This window comes from Oncorhynchus clarkii, chromosome 30 (genome assembly GCF_045791955.1).
Source record: "Oncorhynchus clarkii lewisi isolate Uvic-CL-2024 chromosome 30, UVic_Ocla_1.0, whole genome shotgun sequence".
Lineage (NCBI taxonomy): Eukaryota > Metazoa > Chordata > Actinopteri > Salmoniformes > Salmonidae > Oncorhynchus > Oncorhynchus clarkii.
Window position 1 is genome coordinate 24,128,644 of NC_092176.1, and position 16,609 is coordinate 24,145,252.

At 41.3% G+C, this 16,609-nt stretch overlaps 1 protein-coding gene across 1 annotated transcript in view; it reads right to left on the minus strand.

The window, feature by feature from the left end:
• Positions 1-16,609, minus strand: part of LOC139390001 (solute carrier family 23 member 2-like) — a 61,436-nt gene that overhangs the window by 43,842 nt on the left and 985 nt on the right. The gene's annotated exons all lie outside the window — the stretch shown is intronic.

Genomic DNA, 16,609 nt, shown 5'->3' on the forward strand with positions numbered 1-16,609 from the left:
TAATCGTGGACTTCAGGAAACAGCAAAGGGAGCCCCCCCCCTATCCACATCGACTGGACAGCAGTGGAGAAGGTGTTAAGTTCCTCGGTGTACATGTCACAGACAAACTGAAATGGTCCCCGCACACAGGCAGTGTGATGAAGGCGCAACAGTGTCTCTTCAACCTCAGGATGATTTTATTTTTTGGTGTCACTGAAAACCCTCACCAACGTTTACAGGTGCACAATTGAGAGCATCCTGTCTGGCTGCATCACCACCTGGTATGGCAACTGCACCGCCCACAACTGCAGGGCTCTCCAGAGGGTGGTGCGGTCTGCACAACATCACCGGGGGAAAACTACCTGCCCTCCAGGACACCTACAACACCAGATGTCACAGGAAGGCAAAAGAGATCAAGGACAATAACCACCCGATCCACTACCTGTTCACCCATCTTCCATCCAGAAGGCTGTGTCAGTACAGGTGCATCAAAGCTGGGACAGAGAGATAGAAGCCGTTTTTCAATCCTGCCTACCTACAGACTTGATATCATTGGCCACTTTAATAAAATGGAAAACTAGTCACTTTAATAATGCCACTTTAAGAATGTTTACATATGTTGCATTATTAATCTCATGTATATACACTGTATCCGTCAATCTTAGAGCGGCATCTTAGCCGCTCTGTCACTGCTCACCCATAATTTTATTCTTATATATTCTCATCCTATTCCTTTACTAGATTGTGTGTATTAGGTTTTTGCTGTGGAATTTGTTAGATATTAGGTTGTGTTATGGAATTTTTAGATAGATACTGCTGCATTGTCGGATCTAAAAGCAGAAGCATTTCGCAACAATATCTGCTAACCATGTGTATGTGACCAATAAAACTTGATCTGATTACAGGCTAAATCCTTGACAGTGTCATTCTGGCAAAAAAAAGGCCCAATTTGTCAGATATCCTGCTGTTCACGCAACACACTATCAGTTTATTGTGAAATAGGACTTATTCGAAATTTGTGACAGGCACACGAAAAAGTCCATGTTACCATGTCCAGTACACAATTTTCTTCATAGTGCATGTGTACATTACACAATTTTCTTACGAATTCCAATTAGTTGTTGCTAACATTAGCAATTTTGGCAATAGGCCTAGAGATTAAAAATATATTCAGCGGAAACATCTGGTTCATTCATTTCTAAAGTTGTATTCTGTTTCTAAAGGATGCTGAAGATTTCAACACATTGAAGCCTGCTTACTTACGTACCTGCACCCCACGCTGGAATGTCATTCAGAAAAATTGTAGAGTTCAATAAGATCTTGCACTCAAACCATAAAAATACAATGTCAGAGATAAACAAAACATGCACGTAAGCTTATTATGGCTTTTCTGTGATCGTAGTCTGAGCCACAGAAGTGGGTGGCAGGAGGTAGCCTTGAGGTTAGAACGGTCACTGGTTCAAATACCGTAACCGAAAAAGGTGAAGATTTTTTTTGTCACTGTGCCCTTGAGCAAGACACTTAACCCTAATTGCTCCAGGTGCACTGTACAATGGTGACCCCACTCCCTGCGGGTGTCTCAGGGGAAGTTGGGATATGCAAGAAACACCTCCATTACACACTTGTGCGCAATAGGACAAATATAAGCACCCACAAAATGATTAGGTTATACCTCCATACTCTCTCGGAGGTACACACAGACAAGGTGTGACCTTGCACAGCAGGGTAATCTCAGTCACATGCTACCTATGGTGGTCAAACACACCACAATCCGAGTCGGAGACCCACCGGGTGGCCCAGCTCTCACACTCAACATAGTAATATTATTTAAAAACAGTAGGCTCAATTTAATAGCCTAATCCAGGGACCATAAACTAGATTCAACCGTGGGCCGATTGTTTCTTGAGCGGCTGGTCAGGGGGTTGGAACATAATTACAAATAGTTTGTGGACTGCAAATTGACAGCAAGACATAATATCTGACTAAAACCATCTTTTCAACCCTTGCTTACATTTGTATATGATCACGAATCTCTACATGGGACAACTTTTGAAAATGTTTCTAAAATTAAAGTCATGATTTGCTCGTGCTTTTACAGTCTTTCATGTCCAAAAAATTTAAAATACACACTATATATAATAAAATCCCCCCTGCGGGCCACCAGTTAGGAAACACTGGCCTAGTCCCTATGAAACAGATTGTGTGGCAAAATTAAGTTATTATGTTATCAATTTTGTTCAAGAATATGGTTTATTCGGAAAGTATTCAGACCCCGTGACTTTTTCCACATTTTATGTTTCAGCCTTTTTCTACAATGGATTAAAATTGTTTCCCCCCTTAATCTACACCCCATAACGATGAAGCAAAAACAGGTTTTTAGAAATGTTTGCAAATGTATTAAAAATAAAAAAGACACATCACATTTACATAAGCATTCAGACCCTTTACTCAGTACTTTGTTGAAGCACCTTCGGCAGCGAGTACAGCCTCAAGTCTTCTCGGGCATGACACTACAAGCTTGGCACACCTATAGTTGGAGTTTCTGGGAGAGTTTCTCCCATTCTTCTTTGCAGATCCTCGCAAGCTCTGTCAGGTTGGATGGGGAGCATCGCTGCACAGCTATTTTCAGGTCTCTCAAGAGATGTTCAATTGGGTTCAAGACCGGGCTCTTGCTGTCAATGATCTCTGTACTTTACTCCATTCATCTTTCCCTCAATCCTGACTAGTCTCCCAGTCCCTGCAGCTGAAAAACATCCACAGCATGATGCTGCTACCACCATTCTTCACCGTAGGGACGGTGTCAGGTTTCCTCCATATGTGACGCTTGGCATTCAGGCCAAAGAGTTCAATCTTGGTTTCATCAGACCAGAGAATCTTTTTTCTTATGGTCTGAGAGTCCTTTAGGTGCCTTTTGGCAAACTCCAAGCGGGCTGTCATGTGCCTTTTACTGAAGAGTGGCTTCCATCTGGCCACTCTATGATAAAGGCCTGATTGGTAGAGTGCTGCAGAGATGGTTGTCCTTCTGGAAGTTTCTCCCATCTCCACAGAGGAATTCTGGAACTTGGTCAGAGTGACCATCGGATTTCTGGTCACCGCCCTTCTCCCCTTGCTCAGTTTGGCCGGGCGGCCAGCTCTAGGAAGAGTCTTCGGGATTCCAAACTTCTTCCATTTAAGAATGATGGAGATCACTGTTCTTGGTGACCTTCAATGCTGCACAATCCTGTCTGAGCTCTGAAGACAATTCCGTCGACCTCGTGGCTTGGTTTTCGCTATGACATGCAATGTCAACTGTGGGACCTTGTATAGACTAAAGGTCGACCGATTATGATTTTTCAACGCCGATACTGATTATTGGAGTACCAAAAAAAAGCCTATACCAATTCAAAAATCGGCCGATTTTTATATATATATATATATATATATATATATATATATATATATATATATATATATATATATATATATATATATATACACACACATATACACATATACACATATACACACACACACACAGTGCCTTGCGAAAGTATTCGGCCCCCTTGAACTTTGCGACCTTTTGCCACATTTCAGGCTTCAAACATAAAGATATAAAACTGTATTTTTTTGTGAAGAATCAACAACAAGTGGGACACAATCATGAAGTGGAACGACATTTATTGGATATTACAAACTTTTTTAACAAATCAAAAACTGAAAAATTGGGCGTGCAAAATTATTCAGCCCCCTTAAGTTAATACTTTGTAGCGCCACCTTTTGCTGCGATTACAGCTGTAAGTCGCTTGGGGTATGTCTATCAGTTTTGCACATCGAGAGACTGACATTTTTTCCCATTCCTCCTTGCAAAACAGCTCGAGCTCAGTGAGGTTGGATGGAGAGCATTTGTGAACAGCAGTTTTCAGTTCTTTCCACAGATTCTCGATTGGATTCAGGTCTGGACTTTGACTTGGCCATTCTAACACCTGGATATGTTTATTTTTGAACCATTCCATTGTAGATTTTGCTTTATGTTTTGGATCATTGTCTTGTTGGAAGACAAATCTCCGTCCCAGTCTCAGGTCTTTTGCAGACTCCATCAGGTTTTCTTCCAGAATGGTCCTGTATTTGGCTCCATCCATCTTCCCATCAATTTTAACCATCTTCCCTGTCCCTGCTGAAGAAAAGCAGGCCCAAACCATGATGCTGCCACCACCATGTTTGACAGTGGGGATGGTGTGTTCAGCTGTGTTGCTTTTACACCAAACATAACTTTTTGCATCGTTGCCAAAAAGTTCAATTTTGGTTTCATCTGACCAGAGCACCTTCTTCCACATGTTTGGTGTGTCTCCCAGGTGGCTTGTGGCAAACTTTAAACAACACTTTTTATGGATATCTTTAAGAAATGGCTTTCTTGCCACTCTTCCATAAAGGCCAAATTTGTGCAATATACGACTGATTGTTGTCCTATGGACAGAGTCTCCCACCTCAGCTGTAGATCTCTGCAGTTCATCCAGAGTGATCATGGGCCTCTTGGCTGCATCTCTGATCAGTCTTCTCCTTGTATGAGCTGAAAGTTTAGAGGGACGGCCAGGTCTTGGTAGATTTGCAGTGGTCTGATACTCCTTCCATTTCAATATTATCGCTTGCACAGTGCTCCTTGGGATGTTTAAAGCTTGGGAAATATTTTTGTATCCAAATCCGGCTTTAAACTTCTTCACAACAGTATTTCGGACCTGCCATGTGTGTTCCTTGTTCTTCATGATGCTCTCTGCGCTTTTGACGGACCTCTGAGACTATCACAGTGCAGGTGCATTTATACGGAGACTTGATTACACACAGGTGGATTGTATTTATCATCATTAGTCATTTAGGTCAACATTGGATCATTCAGAGATCCTCACTGAACTTTTGGAGAGAGTTTGCTGCACTGAAAGTAAAGGGGCTGAATAATTTTGCACGCCCAATTTTTCAGTTTTTGAATTTGTTAAAAAAGTTTGAAATATCCAATAAATGTCGTTCCACTTCATGATTGTGTCCCACTTGCTGTTTATTCTTCACAAAAAAATACAGTTTTATATCTTTATGTTTGAAGCCTGAAATGTGGCAAAAGGTCGCAAAGTTCAAGGGGGCCGGATACTTTCGCAAGGCACTGTATATATATATATATATATACACATAGTGTTGTGAAAAGGTACTTACCCCTTCCTGATTTCTTATTTTTTGCACATTTGTCACACAAATGTTTCAGATGAAACAAATGTTAATATTACACAAAGATAACCCAAGTAAACACAAAATGCAGTAAAGTGATTTTTATTTTATTTATTAAGGGAAAAAAGCTATCCGAAAATTCATGGCCTATGTGACAAAGTAATTGCCCCCCCCTTGTTAAATCATGAATTTTCTGTGGTTAATCAAATTTTTTGGAAAGCTGAGTTCAGTTTCACTAGCCACACCCAAGCCTGATTACTGTCAGACCTGTTGAATCAAGAAACCACTTAAATAGAACCTGTCTGTCTGACAAAGTGAAGTAGGCCAAAAAAAATCTCAAAAAGCAAGACATCATGCCACGATTCAAAGAAATTCAGGAACAGATGAGAAACAAAGTAATTGACATTATCGGTCTGGAAAGGGTTACAAAGCCATTTCTAAAGCTTTGTGATTCCAGCGAACCACGGTGAGAGCCATTATCCACAAATGGGAGAAAATTTGGAACAGTGGTGAACCTTCCCAGGAGTGGCCAGCCTACCAAAATTACCCAAGAGCGCAGGGACGACTCATCCAAGAGGCCAGAAAAGAATCCACAACAACATCTAAAGAACTGCAGGCCTCACTTGCCTCAGTTAAGGTCAGTGTTCATGACTCAACCATAAGAAAGAGACTGGGCAAAAATGGCATCCATGGCAGAGTGCCAAGGCAAAAAATCACTGTTGACTAAAAATAACAAAGGCTTGTCTCACTTTTGGCAAAAAAACATCTTGATGATCCCCAATAGTTTTGGGAAAATATTCTGTGGACTGACGAGAAAAAAGTTGAACTTTTTGGAAGGTGTGCATCCCGTTACATCTGGCGTAAAAGTAACACAGCATTTCAGAAAAAGATCATCATACCAACAGTCAAATATGGTGGTGGTAGTGCGATGGTCTGGGACTGTTTTGCTGCGTCAAGACCTGGACAACTTGCTGTGATTGATGGAACCATGAATTCTGTTCTCTACCAAAAAAATGTCTGGCCATCAGTTCGTGACCTCAAGCTGAAGCGCACTTGGGTTCTGCAGCAGGACAATGATCCATAACACACCAGCAAGTCCACCTCTGAATGGCAAAAAAAAACAAAAAAATGGTTTTGGAGTGGCCTAGTCAAAGTCTGGACTTTCCGATTGAGATGCTGTGGCGTGACCTTAAAGGCGGTTCATGCTCGAAAACCCTCCAATGTGGCTGAATTAAAACAATTCCACAAAGAGTGGGCCAAAATTCCTCCACAGCGATGTGAAAGACTCATTGCCAGTTATCGCAAACGCTTGATTGCAGTTGTTGCTGCCGAGGCTGGCACAACCAGTTATTAGGTTTAGGGGGCAATTACTTTTTCATAGGGCCATGAAGGTTCGGAGAGCTTTTTTTCCCTTAATAAATAAAATCACTTAACCCAAGTAAACACAAAATACAGTTTATCTTTGTGTAATATTTACATTTGTTTGATGATCTGAACATTTAGATGTGACAAATGTGCCTAAAAATAAGAAATCAGGAAGGGGGCAAATACATATATACAGAAATCAGTGCTGTGAAAAAGTATGTATAAATATTTTTTGTAATAACGACATTTACAACAATACCGAATGAACAATTAACCCTTTTATTTTAACTTAATGTAATACATCAAATCTATTTAGTCTCAAATAAACATGTTCAATTTGGTTTAAATAATGCAAAAACAAAGTGTTGGAGAAGAAAGTAAAAGTGCTCTCGGGAGTTGATAGGCTTGAAGTCATAAACAGAGCTGTGCGTCAAGCATTGCTAAGAGCTGCTCGCAAATACAGTAAAGTGCTGTTTGAATGAATGCTTACGAGCCTGCTGCTGCCTACCACCACTCAGTCAGACTGCTCTATCAAATTATACTTAATTATAATAAACACACAGAAATACAAGCCATAGGTCATTAATATGGTCAAATCCGGAAACTATAATTTCGAAAACCAAACGTTTATTCTTTCAGTGAAATACGGAACCATACAGTATTTTGTCGAATGGGTGGCAAACCTAAGTTGAAATATTGCGGTTACATTACACAACCTTCAATGTTATGTCATAATTCTGTAAAATTCTGGCAAATTAATTATGGTCTTTGTTAGGAAGAAACAGTTCGCTACGAGCCAGGCGGGCCAAACTCCTTTTGACGCTGCACTCGTGTAACAGGTGGTGAGATTGTTTCCTCGTGGATTGCAATGCAATGTAATCGGCCATAATCGGCATTTAAAAATGCCGATTACCGATTATGAAAACTTGAAACTTGGCCCTAATTAAATCGGCCATGCCGATTAATCGGTCGACCTCTGGTATAGACAGGTGTGTGCCTTTCCAAATCATGTCCAATCAATTGAATTTACCACAGGTGGACTCCAAACAAGTTGTAGAAACAGCCCAAGGATGATCAATGGAAACAGGATGCACCTGAGCTCAATTTCGAGTTTCATAGCAAAGGGTCCGAATCCTTCTTTTAAACATTTGCATAGATTTCTAAAAACCTGTTTTTGCTTTATCATTATGAGGTATTGTGTGTAGGTTGATGAGGACAAAATTCATTTAATCCACTTTAGAATAAGGCTGTCACCAAAAAAATGTGGAAAAAGGGAAGGGGTCTGAATACTTTCCCAATGCACTGTAGATAACTCACAAAACACAACTTGGTACATGATCGCTGACATTCACGCTTCTCTGTAAAAAAAACAACCAGAGTGTGAATTATGAATGTAATGAAGGCTAGATAAATCACATAGGCTAGGCTGCATCCTGTCATTGTGTAGAACGCACCAGAGATTATAGGCTATGAACATTACTGCTGAGGACCCCAAAAATATTCCTTCCTCTTGTGGGCTCACAGACGCATGCACACATACAAACCTGCTCCTCCAAGCTCCGTTTCCAGGACAACCATACAGGGAGTAATAAAGCTGGTCCTTAAGATCAGATGCAATCCCTATATCGTGACTGATGGATAGATTAATAGTCCTACCTGCTTATAGTCAAGTAACTCAACTCCTCAATGGAGTTGAGCGTAGACTAGAGTTATTTTTAATGAACCTCAAATTCCTTCAAGTCACTGTGTCGATACAAAAAAATAAAACGTCTTAAACCCTTACCATGTAACCATGTTTGTCCTCTGTTGTTGCATGCCTTTGTTTGCTGAAATCCAGGGCTTGACATTAACTTTTTTTAGCCAAGTAAGACAGATATTTTACTTTACTTGTCCAAAAGCCAAGTCAATTGGAGTCTGGGTAGCCACCCTTGGTGACTGGCCACCCTTGGTGACTGGCCACCCTTGGTGACTGGCCACCCTTGGTGACTGGCCACCCTTGGTTTACACAGGCAGCCAAATTCAAATATTTTTTTCCAGTAATTGGTATTTTGTACAATCATATCAGATCTTTTCACATCTGATTGGTCAAAAGACCAATTAGTGAAATAAATATTAGAATTCAGCTGCCTGTGTAAACGCAGCCTTGGTGGCCAATAAAATACTCCAACATTACAATTACAACCAAATAAATACTTTATGCTTTTATAAAATAATTCCCTCCTGGGCTGATAATAAAGGGGGCATCCAGTCATAAAAATATATATGCTGACTGCCTCTGCTCAGACTGAAGGTGTGTGATGTGCGGTGCGCAACAGACATGGTCCTACACTTTCTGTTCTTCTTGTGTAAATTTGATCTGAACGAACCGTGCCTCGAGTCGACCTCTATGTTGACAAAAATCAAGCATTTAGATGTTAATGTTAACTATCCTTCATTACATTTGTTAAACATGACTGGCGTTTAGCCTGTAGTTATGTAATTAAGTCGCTCAGCATTGGTTTGGACATAACTAGCCAACACTTTGACATGTAGGCTTTTTTGTTTTACATTAATAGATTTTAATATTATCCAATTCTGATCTGAATAATTGTTTAATGATTTGTGTGACTTTCTTTACTTGTCCATTCGGACGATTTAGATCTAGATTATTCCTGTCCGGCTATTTAATAAAAAAAATTATAATAATTAGTTATTTTTGTACTTATCCCAGACAAGAGGACAAGTGTTAAGGTCAAACCCTGAAATCCATACTTTTTAATAAAGTGTTAATCAAATACAACCAGTGACTGATTCTAGATCTGATAGGTTGGAGGACGTCCTCTGGAAGTCGTCATAATTACTGTGTAAGTCTATGGAAGGGGGTGAGAACCACCATGGACCTCCTAGGTTTTGTATTGAAGTCAATTTACCCAGAGGATGGAAAATACCTGTCCTCCGGTTACACCACGGTGCTACCCTAAAGCAGGGGTTCCCAAACTTTCACTCAGGCCACCCTTCTAATATTGGGGAACACCCTGCTCATGCCATGTTAACTTCTATGGGCACAAGCACTGTTCTTGACAAACGTTCTTGACAAACTGTTCTTGACAAACTGTTCTTGACAAACTGTTCTTGACCCTTTTGTTGGCAGAGAGAGGATTTTGCAGGTTTGAAGCTTATTTCCTGCAAATCTCTACATTTTGCCATGGGATCAGTGGCAGTGCGTCATTCAGGACAGTTTTATTTTGGCCTTAATACGTGTCACAAATCAGTTTGCAAACAATATTAAAAAAAACGTTTACAAATCTTTGAGTTAATAAAGCCGCATACAAACATGGTCTCTTTTCTGCTTTCTTGAGTAAGGCAAGAAAAGTGCAGGTGTTTCAGCCTAGCTCAGTGGTTTCTGTGGTGGTGGGGCAGCCAGTGGAAAATACAAAGCGTAGGGGTTGGTAATGTTCTCTAGTTGCACTGTGATTGGCTCAATGTTCTGTCACTCATGGGGACACTAAGTCACCGCAAAATCTATGGGTAGCACTCGAAAATTCAAGCTGCCATAGACTTACATTAGAGGTGCCTATCCAAGAAGGCTCAAGGTCATGGCCACAGATAAAATGACATCAAATCAAGTTATATCTATCGTAGCTTTGATTGGACTGATCATAGCTAGCAAACTAGACAAGCAGTCATCATCACGCATTAAGTCGGCAATCTACTGGCAAATCCTTTTCCATCCTTGTTATTTGAAGATAAAACGTATCGGTGCTCATCGGCCATAAACATTACACTAGATGGAAATTGCAAATTCAACATTAAGTGCTAAGGCACCACTGCAGCCCCGGGTTCGATCACAGGCTGTGTCACAGCCGGTTGTGACCGGGAGACCCATGAGGTGGGGCCACAATTGGCCCAGCGTGGTCCGGGTTAGGGGAGGGTTTGGCCGGACGGGATGTCCTCGTCTCATCATGCTCTAGCGACTCCTTGTGGCGGGCCGGGCGCATGTAAGTGGACTTCGGTCGTCAGCGTTTCCTCCGACACGTTGGTGCGGCTTGGCTCCCGACCTTTACAGAGTCCATAGGGGAGTTGCAGCAATGAGACAAGATCGTAACTGCCAATTGGATATCATGAAAGTGGAACAGAAAAGTTTGAATACATTGGCCATGCTGTCAATCCAGCATGACTTCTGATGCATTCAAAACTGGAAACTGTGAAATCTCAGACTTCAGTGAGTTCAAGACAACTGAGAAAGCAGATAAAACTAGCTCTTACTGGGAAAATATGGAAATAATTTTTAGCGGTCATCTGTCAGGATTTCGGGCCTCTTTCTAGAGTTCACAAGAAGGACCGCCACGCCACCGTCCTGCTCAAGTGAGCACGGCACAAGAAGATGTGTCCAAAAAAGTTTTGCATGCTGCTGCATAAATTATGTAATATGCCAGGGAGATATGTATACTGTAGCTAAGAAAGTATTAGTAGCCCATGTGCCTCACCCTAATAATTTGGTCCCCTTCTACCTAATCATTTAGCCTACTGTTCTGACTTGGTGGTGCACATGTAGCCTATAGCTCTCTTTTAGAGAAATGTAGTCATCAAATATTGTAAGAGCTTTCATTGTCTGCTTATATGGCCCCTTTATTTATCCTACGGTTCTGACTTAATGTACAGGGAGAATACTAACACCATGTTCTGAATGCTGTCGCTGTACATTTCAAAAGTGCTGAACAAATAGTTGACTACATCCGTCCTAGCTCGCTCATTAATGTCCTAATTAGGGATGCACAATATAATAAAAAAATAAATAGGTGAAAATATCGGAATCGGACGATATTAGCTAAAAAAATGCCAACATCAGACCAAAGTCTAGATTAACGCCGATGTGCAAAACTGATGTCAAAGCTGACTGTTGCGCTACACAGCATTCCTAACCTAGCCCACAATGTCTGCTGTGTGGATCGAGCAGTCAACAAGTCAAACAGTCATTTGAAAAAGTAAGAACATTTCAGCAAGGCGAAATCCATTAACGGCAACATAATGGAATTCATTGCCCTTGATAATCAACCGTTCTCTGTCGTGGGTGATGTTGTCTTTCGCAACTGGTCGAGCACTGGTACACACTACCAAGTGCGCTATTTTTCAGATGTTGCCCTACCGGAGTTACACAGTAACAGCGTCACTGCTATTAGCTTCAGGACATACTATGGAAAGCCGTTTGGGTCTTTGCGTGTCAAAAAAGATACGGCAAATAACACTGACTCGTTATTTTAGCTTTTAAATTTGACACGTCAAATAACACAGTTCTATTATAGAATGTTGTGTGTTCTGAATTTGCACGTGCAAGCCAAGCGCCACCACTACAATCAGTAGCAAACACCGGCCACGAATGATGTGTTTACAATACCGAGTTGGTAATAAAGCATTATTTGTTCGACCGCAACTTCTGGGGTAGCTAACTAGCTTTAGCTTGGTACCTAGCTAGCACCAATACAACCAGCCTGAAAACAATGACCAGTAGAAACTGCAGTCATTTTCATTATTCTCAGCAATGATTTAGAAATCCTTGTGAGTAAGTATTAGCTAGGTTACCACATGTTCGCCTATTGAAATTGAACTTCAGTTCATGAAAATAAATAGCTAGCCAGCTACTTAACCCTGTTGCCCAAAGCTAACGTTATAAGCAGCCAGCTAGCTTCATCTGGCTAGTGAGGCTCGACCAGACCGGGTTATGTGTTGTGACGCTAGCCACAATAAGGTTTAGGCACAAGTGGAATTTGTGGTTTGCCTTCAAAATAAAAGTACCTCTGAAAATGATGCAGAAGGTTAAAATTGGTGGAATCATGACATATTTAGACTACATAAATGTTAAACAAGGTTAGAATGTGAAGCAACGAAATGGGGTATCAGTCTACTTGGTGACACTCACAGAACACAACTGAAGAGTTTATGTGAATATTTTTTATTTATTTAACCAGGTAGGCCAGTTGAGAACACGTTCTCATTTACAACTGTGACCTGGCCAAGGTAAAGCAAAGCAGTTCGACAAAAACAAAAAAAACAGTTACACAAGGGATAAACAAAAGTACAGTCAATATCAATAGAAAATCTATATACAGTGTGTGCAAATGGAGTAAGGAGGTAAGGCAATAAATAGGCCATAGTAGCGAAGTAATTACAATTTAGCAAATTAACACTGGAGTGATAGATGTGCAAGTATAAATACTAGTGTGCAAAAGAGCAAAAAAAAGTAAATAACAATATGGGGATGAGGTAGGTAGTTGGATGGGTTTTTACAGATGGGCTGTGTACAGTTGCAGCGATCGGTGAGCTGCTCAGATAGCTGATGCTTAAAGTTAGTGATAGACTGCATCTAATTTGCTGAGTAGAGTGTTGGAGGCTATTTTATAAATTACATCACTGAAGTTGAGGATCGGTAGGATAATCAGTTTTACGAGGGTATGTTTGGCAGCGTGAGTGGAGGCTTTGTTGCGAAATAGAAAGCCGATTCTAGATTTGATATGCTTAATATACGAGTCAGGAAGGAAAATTTAGAGTCTAACCAGACACCTAGTTATTTGTGGTAGTCCACACATTCTAAGTCAGAACCGTTCAGAGTAGTGATGATAGTAGCAATCGGATGAAGAGCATGCATTTAGTTTTACTAGCGTTTAAGAGCAGTTGGAGGCCACGGAAGGAATGTTGTACGGCATTGAAGCGCATTTGGAGGTTTGTTAACACAGTGTCCAAAGAAGGGCCAGATGTATACAGAAGTGTCGTCTGCGTAGAGGTGGATCATGGAATCACCCGCAGCAAAATAAACATCATTGAGATAGAGAAAAGTGTCAGCCCAAGAATTGAACCCTGTGGCACCCCCATAGAGACTGCCAGAGGTACGGACAACAGGCCCTCCGATTTGACACACGGAACTCTATCAGAGAAGTAGGACGTGAACCAGGTGAGGCAGTCATTTGAGAAACCAAGGCTGTTGAGTCTGCCGATAAGAATATGGTGATTGACAGAGTCGAAAGCCTTCGCCAGGTCGATGAAGACAGCTGCACGGTACTGTCTTTTATCAATGGTGGTTATGATATCGTTTAGTACCTTGAGCGTGGCTGAGGTGCACCCATGACCAGCTTGGAAACCGGATTTCACAGCAGAGAAGGTATGGTGGGATTCAAAATGGTCAGTGATCTGTTTGTTAACTTGGCTTTTGAAGACTTTGGAAAGGCAGGGCAGTATGGATATAGGTCTGTAACAGTTTGGGTCTAGAGTGTCACCCCCTTTGAAGAGGGGGATGACCTCGGCAGCTTTCCAATCTTTAGGAATCTCGGAGGAGACGAAAGAGATTGAAAGGACTAGTAATAGGGGTTGCAACAATGGTGGCAGATAATTTAAGAACGAGAGGGTCCAGATTGTTTAGCCCAGCTGATTTGTAAGGGTCCAGGTCTTGCAGCTCTTTCAGAATATCTGCTATCTGGATTTGGGTGAAGGAGAAGCTGGGGAGGCTTGGGCAAGTAGCTGCGTGGGGGGCGGAGCTGGTGGCCGGGGTTGGGGTAGCCAAAAGGAAAGCATGGCCAGCCGTAGAGAAGTGCTTATTGAAATTTTCAATTATCGTGGATTTATCAGTGGTGACAGTGTTTCCTAGCCTCAGTGCAGTGGGCAGCTGGGAGGAGGTGCTCTTATTCTCCATGGACTTTACAATATCCCAGAACTTTTTTGAATTAGAGCTACAGGATGCAAATTTCTGTTTGAAAAAGCTAGCCTTTCCTTTCCTAACTGACTGTGTGTATTGGTTCCTGACTTCCCTGAAAAGTTGCATATTGCGGGGACTATTCGATGCTAGTGCAGTACGCCATAGGGTGTTTTTGTGCTGGTCGAGGGCAGTCAGGTCTGGAGTGAACCAAGGGCATATCTGTTCTTAGTTCTACATTTTTTGAAAGGGGCATGCTTATTTAAGATGGTGAGGAAAGCACTTTTAAAATAACAACCAGGCATCCTCTACTGACGGGATGAGGTTAATATCCTTCCAGGATACCCGGGCCAGGTCGATTAGAAAGGCCTGTTCGCAGAAGTGTTTTAGGGAGGGTTTGACAGTGATGGGGAGGGGTGGGGTGGTCGTTTGACTGCGGACCCATAATGAATGCAGGCAATGATCGCTGAGAACCTGATTGAAAACAGCAGAGGTGTATTTGGAGGGCATGTTGGTCAGGATAATATCTATCTATATTTCCCTCACTAACTTTAAACATCAGCTATCTGAGCAGCTAAACGATCGCTGCAGCTGTACATAGTCCATCTGTAAATAGCCCACCCAATCTACCTACCTCATCCCCATATTGTTTTTAGTTACTTTCTTTTGCACACCAGTATCTCTACTTGCACATTATGATCTGCTCATTTAACACTCCAGTGTTAATCTGCTAAATTGTAATTACTTCACTACTATGGCCTATTTATTGCCTACCTCCTCACGCCATTTGCACACACTGTATATAGACTTTTTTTCTTTCTATTGTGCTATTGACTGTACGCTTGTTTATTCCATGTGTAACTCTGTGTTGTTGTTTGTGTCACAGTGCTTTGCTTTATCTTGGCCAGTTCGCAGTTCTAAATGAGAACTTGTTCTCAACTAGCTTACCTGGTTAAATAATTTTGACTATGTTTTACTGGTAATGGAGACATACGTAAATGACAAAATAACTTTTTGGTTAGTGTGGTGTGTGTGTAACCTTTATTTAACTAGGCAAGTCAGTAAATTACAAATTCTTATTTACAATGACTGTCTACCCTGGACCAATTGTGCGCCCTATGGGACTCCCAATCACGTCCGGATGTGATACAGCCTGGATTCGAACCAGGGACTGTAGTGACATCTCTGGCACTGAGATGCAGTGCCTTAGATTGCTGCGTTCATGTGTGTGTTAACTATTTAACTGAACTAGAATGCTTAATAGGCAGCTAAAATTTTAAATATCAGTTATTGGTATCGTTTTTTTGGGCAAGGAAAATATTGTATATCGGTATCGGCCAAAAATGTCATATCGGTGCAGCACTAGTCTAATCCAAATTACGGATGGCCTCTTATGCGCTTGTCGTCCCCTTATGCCATAGTTTGTACATCTTAATTGTCAGTAGAAACCACATATGTTTAAGCAAGTCTGCCATATCAGCTATGTTTTTTTTAAAGGCAGTAAATGAGGCTGAATGAATTGTTTCGCTGCCAGACAAGGCTCCGCTGATTGCCAGGTGTAGCAGTGGTAAGGATTCACTCCACCGTGCTGAAAAGAAAGCTCTGCTGTTGGGAACGCATGATGTAGGACTTAACAGTTTGTGGGCACCATTTGTTGCCGTTATAGTGCAATTAATATAATGTTTTGTGGCTTTGCTTGCATGCATCAATTTTTATATATATATATATATATATATATATATACACACACACACACACATTCAGTTTGCCCCACCAAGATTTACATGCTAAAAATCACCACTGCATGGGATGGATACTTTTTGTTATGCCATTTTAAAGCTAATGTCCTGCTATTCTACAAATGTTGCCATATCTTGTGTGTTCATGTGATATTTGAATGCCAAACATTACAACATAATCAATGGGCGAAAAAACCTAGCCAAATTGTTTTTGCTGACATGGGCTTGGAGATTTCTGACAAATTACAAATAGCTCTAAGATCTGCAATGACTGACATGACAAGAGGAAAACTGCTGATGCACTACCCAATTAACGAAATTGCACCTTGTACATTCAACTATTACAACTTTCAGGAGTAAATTGAAAGCCGGACTGAGTTCCTTAAAAAGTTTCCCTTCCCAGTATGGGAACCACTCCCATTCCAGCAGGTAGCCTAGCCGTTAAGAGCCCTGATTCAAATCACGGAGCTGGCAAGGAGGAAAAATTCTGCCCCTGAGCAAGGCAGTTAACCCCCAACAATTGCTTCCCGGACCTCGATTGAGGTAGCCCCCCTGCACTTCTCTGATTCAGAGGTGTTGGGTTAAATGCGGAAGACACATTTCAGTTGAATGCATTCAGTTGTGCAACTGACTAGGTATCCCCTTTGCCCATAGAGGGTGCTGTTGAGGCCACTGT